We start from the raw sequence: 6,958 nt of genomic DNA, 5'->3' as shown, positions 1-6,958 counted from the left end.
ATAAATGAAATTGACGGAATGGACTAAAGCGATACACATGTGAAAATCCGTGGACTATAAAATTCAAAAAACAAATTTGTGGATCAAAGTGATACTCGAGGTAAAGTACGGGGACCATTGCCATAATTTTTTTAAAAAAATAAATAGAATATTATATCCTAATGTGAATTGACCATTAATAACAAATAAAGTTTTTCAAAAAATTCAATTTATTCTCTATAGCCAACCAGCTGCCAACAATCTAACCTAACCCTTTATCACTCTCATTCTCATTCCCAATTAAACTCTAACCAAACCTTGACTCTATTTGATAATAAAAAATAAAAAAGTGATTTTTGGGCTGACTTCCATGGATGAATGATACTTTTTCTTCAATATGGATATTGGATTTGGGGAGGAAGAGACATGTTGGGTTTGGGGTTGATGACATATGTTGCGTATTGTGACAAATTTCATATTGGTGTAGGTTTTACAAACATGAGGATATAATTGGAATGTTGTAAGGGCACAGTGAGTAAATAACAAAAATTTAAAGTGTAGGGTGTAGTGAGCATATAGGTAAGGAGAGCAAATTGTAGGGTGTAAATAAAATTTCTCTAAATACATACAAATATTTTGTTACTATGAATTTTCAAAAAAATTAGTAAATTACTAATTTGTATATAATTTATATTGGTTCCCATTTCATTAACCGGCCAAGTATGAGATTTTATCTTAAAAAGTCTCAATCTTATTATAGTAAATCCCCAACTTATACATTATATATATATATTGTTGTGTTACTTTTTCGATGTAAGATTTTTTTTTTTTCATATTTATTGGCTTAGTATGGAGCCACACAACTCCAACAATGATAATATTAATTATTAAGTTCTATTAAATTCCGAAAAATGAGAAATAAAAAATAACGTATATAGATAATAAGGAAGTATAGTCGTATAGATATGTTAAGTTGATGTTAAATTCTTCTTAAATCATAACGATAATTGAATACAAAACCAAATTAACCAATAGTAGATTGCTATAAAGTGCATGATAATTAACATATCCTTCACATTTTTTTAAACATAAATGGTAGCACATTAGCACCCATATATCTTCACAGCGGACATTGACCTAACATTGTAACGAATGTGAGACTATGTATACAAATATGTTGGCTCTTCGGCTTTGAAGATTGGTTGACCACAGAAGTAGTCCATTTTGCATCACAGCACGTGTGCTCGTTTGGTTTTAATTTGATATATATATATATATATATGAGCTTCTTTACAGAAAAGTTGGCTGAGAGAGAGAGAGAAGTTGGCTGAGAGATGATTGCCTTGCTTCTTTGAGTTCTGAAAGTCCCTGTTGTTGTTCCTTTTCTGCAAGATGATGCTTTTGGCACTCCTTGTGCTGGAGCTATTTTAGTCTAGTTCTTTTTTGTTGGGCTTCGGCCCCCACTGTTCCAAAAAAAAAAGAAGTTGGCTGTGAGAGAGAGAGAGAGAGAGCCAAACTTGGGTTCTAGTTTTTTCTAGCTGGGTTGCAATTTTGTTTTAAGGCAGATGAATATCACTAGCAGGAACCACAGTTTTTCAGTGTCTGTTCTGCTTCTGTTATGCTTGTTTACCTTCAATGCTTGCCTCTCCATGGCATCTAACACCATCTCTCCAGGCCAATCTCTTTCTGGGAACCAGACAATCACATCTCCAGGTGGCATATTTGAACTGGGTTTCTTCACACCAGGTAACTCTCAAAACTACTACATAGGCATATGGTACAAAAAACTACCACCTCAAACAGTGGTTTGGGTGGCAAACAGAAACCAGCCTGTTTCTGATCCATCTTCTTCAGCATTGCTACTTTCCCAAAATGGAAGCTTAGCCTTAATGGACCATTCCAAATCTGAAATTTGGTCAACTCATGATCACAATTCAATGTTCATGGTGTCTAATTCCACCAGAGCAATGCTTCTTGATAATGGGAACTTTGTCATAACAGATGCACATAATTCATCTGTTGTAATGTGGCAGAGCTTTGATCACCCAACTGACACTTGGCTGCCAGGTGGGAGGCTTGGGTACAATAAGCTTACCAATGAGAAACTAACTCTTACTCCTTGGAGAAGCTCACAAAACCCAGCACCTGGGATTTTTTCTATTGAGATTGAACAAAATGGGACTAGTTTTTTTCTGCTGTATAATGGGTCTATAATGTATTGGACAACTGGGCCTTGGACTGGGAAAATTTTTAAGCTTGTTCCTGAAATAGAGTTGAATGAATTTGTTACAAATGTCACCTATGTTTCAAATGATAAGGGGAGTTATGTTTCTTATGCTGCTGTCTACCCTGACATCTTTGTTAGATACATGCTTGACACCTCTGGGCAGTTCAAGGCCTATTTGTGGGGAAAGAACTTTCACCAATGGAATACGATTTGGTTGAGACCCTCCGAACATTGTGAGGTCTATGCTTTCTGTGGGGCTTCTAGTATTTGCAACCAGCAACTAGTTCATCTTTGTGTTTGCCTGGAGGGATTTGAACCCAGATCCCCAAAAGATTGGGAATTAGGAGATCACATAGATGGGTGTGTGAGGAAATCCCCTTTCCAATGCAGCATTACTGGAAAAAATGACACGTTTGTGTTGATACCTGATGTGCAATTTCCTGTGAATTCGGAGACTTTAGCAGCTGAGAACATTGATGAATGTAGATTAGCATGCTTAAGTAATTGCTCATGTACAGCTTTTGCTTATGAGAATGGGTGTTTGGTTTGGATAGGGGATCTATTCAATGTAAAACAACTTACAACTGATGAGAAAATAGGCAAAGAGTTGCATCTTAGAATTGCAGCATCTGAGATAATAGAGGTGAAGAGAGAGAGGAAGACCCTTTGGATTGCCATTGGAGTACTTGGAGGCTTATTTACTCTATTAGCCATTATTGTGGTATTTTCCAAGAATAAATGTTCTGGGGAAAGGTTTGAGACGCTTGAAGGCTCTTTGGTGATGTTCAGGTACCGGGTTTTAAGAAATGCAACAGACAACTTCTCAGAAAAACTAGGGGAAGGAGGCTTTGGTTCTGTTTTCAAAGGGAAATTGCGAAATTCGACTGCCATTGCAGTGAAGAGACTTAACTGTCCCAAGCAAGGAGACAAGCAGTTCCTTACAGAAGTGAAGACTATTGGTAAAATCCAACATATCAATCTTGTTCGCCTCCACGGATTTTGTGCAGAAGCTTCAAAAAGATTATTGGTTTATGATTACATGCCTAATGGTTCTCTAGAGTCTCTTTTATTTCAAAAGAGTCCCATTATCTTAAATTGGAAAGCTAGATACAATATTGCAATTGGGACTGCCAGAGGACTTGCATACCTTCATGAGGAGTGTAGAGAATGCATCATACACTGTGACATCAAACCTGAGAACATTCTGTTGGATGGAGAATATGCCCCAAAAATAGCAGATTTTGGTCTAGCAAAACTCATGTGCAGAGACTTCAGCCGGATAATAACAACCATGCAAGGGACCAGAGGCTATATTGCTCCAGAATGGATTTCAGGAAACGCTATCACAGCAAAGGCTGATGTCTTTAGCTATGGAATGTTAGTTTTTGAGCTTATATCAGGAAGGCGAAACAGAGATCTTTTAGATGATGGGTTGGAAAATTACTTCCCAACCCGTGTTGCAACGGTATTAACTAAAGCAGAAGATGTTTTTCCCTTGTTGGATTATAGGTTAGCAGGTGATGCAGACAAAGAAGAACTCTCTAGAGCATGCAAGGCTGCTTGTTGGTGCATTCAAGATGATGAGAAGGATAGGCCAAGTATGGGGCAGGTTGTTCAGTTTCTCAAGGGAGTTATAGATGTCAGTGTACCACCAATGCCACACTTCCTTGACAGATTTTCTAAGAGTCTGGTTGAATCCATAAATTATCAGGATATTACTTACAGTACATCAGATTCACAGCACGAGTACTCAAGTATTATCTCTCAACCTTAAAGTACTGATTGCAACTTCCAATTTCCAATTATTTTTTTGTTAGTTTGTTTTAACATTGCATGTGTTTTAATTGATTTTCAGCTATTTGTGAGTCTCCTTATGTCCCTTGTAGTTTTACTTTTACAGTTAATGTAAAAAAAAATTTAATGAAATGGTTCCAAAGTACAGCTATTTCTTGTTGTAAAGTTATCTCTCTTCCAAAATTTAAGAAAATGGAGGGCCTAGCTTATGAGTTTGCTTGTAATGCATGTATCTTAAAATGATTGTAGTTGGTGCAGGAAATCTTGCACAGACAATATATATATATATATATATATATATATATCCACTAACTAAGAAATACAACCTTGCTGGTTTCGTAAGTAGATTTTTCCAGATTGTTAATGAATTTTTTACTTATATCAAAACAATTCAGTTCTTTCCAGAAGAGGGTCCATTGAGGATTTTGGCCCAACTTAATTAATTCCTTCATGCTATTTTTTGCACACTTTTGGAATTGTATAGTAATGCAAAATTACAAGAGTACCATAACTAAATATTTCCTCCTAATCTTAACTGTTCATACAAATCTCTAATAGTATTATGCAAAGATCCAAAAATTGGTTGTAATACTACTCTCCAATTCTATTTGCATTCTTCAATCTGCAATGCAGTACTTCAAAGATAATAGAAGGAGCAAATTTCCAAAGATAATAGACATATACATGTGTGACGTTGTGAATTGATAAGAAGTTTCTTAAGTTTCTTTTTGGTTTTGAATTTGAACAATAAGGGTGTTGATAGAAACTTGGGTTTCGTCGATAGAAGCAGATTTGGTTTTGTGGATAGAAGCTTCAGGAAAACAATCTTTTAAATCTTATTGGACTGAATACTTGAATAGTTGATAGTCTTTAGATACTAAGAGCAGAAGAGTTTTTAATTTCTATCCACTAAACTTTTGGTTTTGGCAATGAGTCAATGACACAATATAAGTGATTATCACCAAAGTTGAAAAGTTAATTGATGCTTTGGCTAATTTTATATTTATTTAATTTGATTTGTAAATTTTAGGTAACTTAAAAGTTTTTTTTAATGGGTAAAATATTTACTATCATATGTATAATACTTGTAATAAATATGTAAATAAATTATATTTTATATTAATTCGGACCGGATTATTATCGGATCGGATTAGTCTAAATCCATATTTGATCCATTAAGTTAACGGATTATCGGATTCGGATTTCAACTGGATTATCGGATTGAAATGGTAAATTCATATCCTACTAATTACGTCTGATTCGGATCAAAATCCGATCCATTGACAAGTCTGGTACGAGTCCTCACAGATCGCCCACAATATTTAATTTGTGTTGGTTGGTGAAATACATTGATTTTTAAACATTGATAATTGACTTCATTTTTCAAATTGATAAAATCGTATCCACCTAATTATATCAAGTTTATAACTGTGATGTGAAAAATATCTCAATAGTAGATACAATTACTAATTACGTATCTATAAAATTACTGGAACTCTCTTTTAAATTCACTATAAATGAAGAGTGCTGCTATTTGCACACCTTTTTTTTTCTTTTAGTGCCTAATTTTAAACACCCTACTCACCAAAAAAATTTGTCTAAACCCCCACCCATCTAGAAACTCTTTCAAAACCCCCTAAAACTTATAATCCTAAATTACCCTTCTGACGCATGCTGACGCGCGCTGACGCATGCTGACACATGCTGACGCGCGCTGACACATGCTGACGTCACTGTAACTGTATTTTGGTGAAACTGTTTTTTTTTTTTTTTTTTTTTTGGAATTGAAGTTTTTGCTAAAACTCAATATTTCACTAAAACTAAAATTAAACACTGAAATTGAATTTCATTACACTAAAACTGAATTTCAAAAATTCAGTTACACTGAAACTGAATTTCAAAAATTTAGTTACACTAAATTGAAGAATTCAGTTATGAATTCACTTACTGAAACTGAATTAAGTAATAAAACAATTACACCTCGACTAAAATGCAATTACACCTTAATTAAAAAACAATTACACCTTTACTAAAACAATTACACTTCACTAAAACAGTTACACCTTTACTGAATTCCGTTTCACTAAAAAGAACAAAGCAACCTTATAAAAAAAAAAACCAACAATACAACAAGTCATTGAGATGAGAGGAGTAGCCAACAATACAACGTCGTCCGATCACCTCACGCGCGACGAGTACACGACAGTCGCCACTGCCTCGATCTGTTTCTACCTGCAAATTTGATTCATCATATTTCAGAACCATAATTTCATTCAAAATTCAATTAAAACTCATATTTCACGAATTGAAACTGTTTCACGAACTGAAACTGTTTCATGAACTGACTGTTTCACGAACTGAAACTGTTTAATCAATAAATTAAGTAAATTTGTATATACTTATAAATCAATTAAAAAACCCACATTTCTATCCGATTAACATAATTAAGCTAGAACTGAATTTGCGGTGAAACTGAATTTTCTAGAACTGAAACTGAATTTACACAGTTACACTAATTAAGCTAGAAACTGAATTTGTTGAATTCAGTTGCACTTTTTAATCGCCGAGGTAGCTGTTTAAGACCAGACAGTTCAACAAATCAAACAGGGTTCATAAAATTGATCGTTCAACGGCCGAGTCGGGCGGTGACCACCACACACGATGGCTACCCAGCCCCAATCAACACAGAAAATTACAGAACTCACCCAAAAATATTCTCGGACATCAACCTTATCAAAAAAAAAAAAAAACAACCATCGAGATGGGAGGAGTAGCCAACACAGCAACCATCACACAGCCAAATAAATAATTGTAGCAGATCTACAAAAGGAATTAGCAAACATAACTACAACATCACACAGTCAATGAACAACAATCAATTTAATCACATACAAAGATTTACAAGCTAGATCTAGAAATTATTATGAGCATAAATACAGATCTAAAAGCGATGAGGAG

General features: G+C 34.7%; 1 pseudogene; it reads left to right on the top strand.

The window, feature by feature from the left end:
* Positions 1 to 1,384: 1,384 nt before the first annotated feature.
* Positions 1,385 to 4,080, top strand: LOC147286639 (G-type lectin S-receptor-like serine/threonine-protein kinase At2g19130 pseudogene; annotated as a pseudogene).
* The last annotated feature ends 2,878 nt before the right edge of the window (positions 4,081 to 6,958 follow it).

Source organism: Dryas octopetala, chromosome 4 (assembly GCF_963921425.1).
Source record: "Dryas octopetala chromosome 4, drDryOcto1.1, whole genome shotgun sequence".
NCBI lineage: Eukaryota > Viridiplantae > Streptophyta > Magnoliopsida > Rosales > Rosaceae > Dryas > Dryas octopetala.
This window is presented reverse-complemented; position numbering and strand designations above follow the sequence as displayed.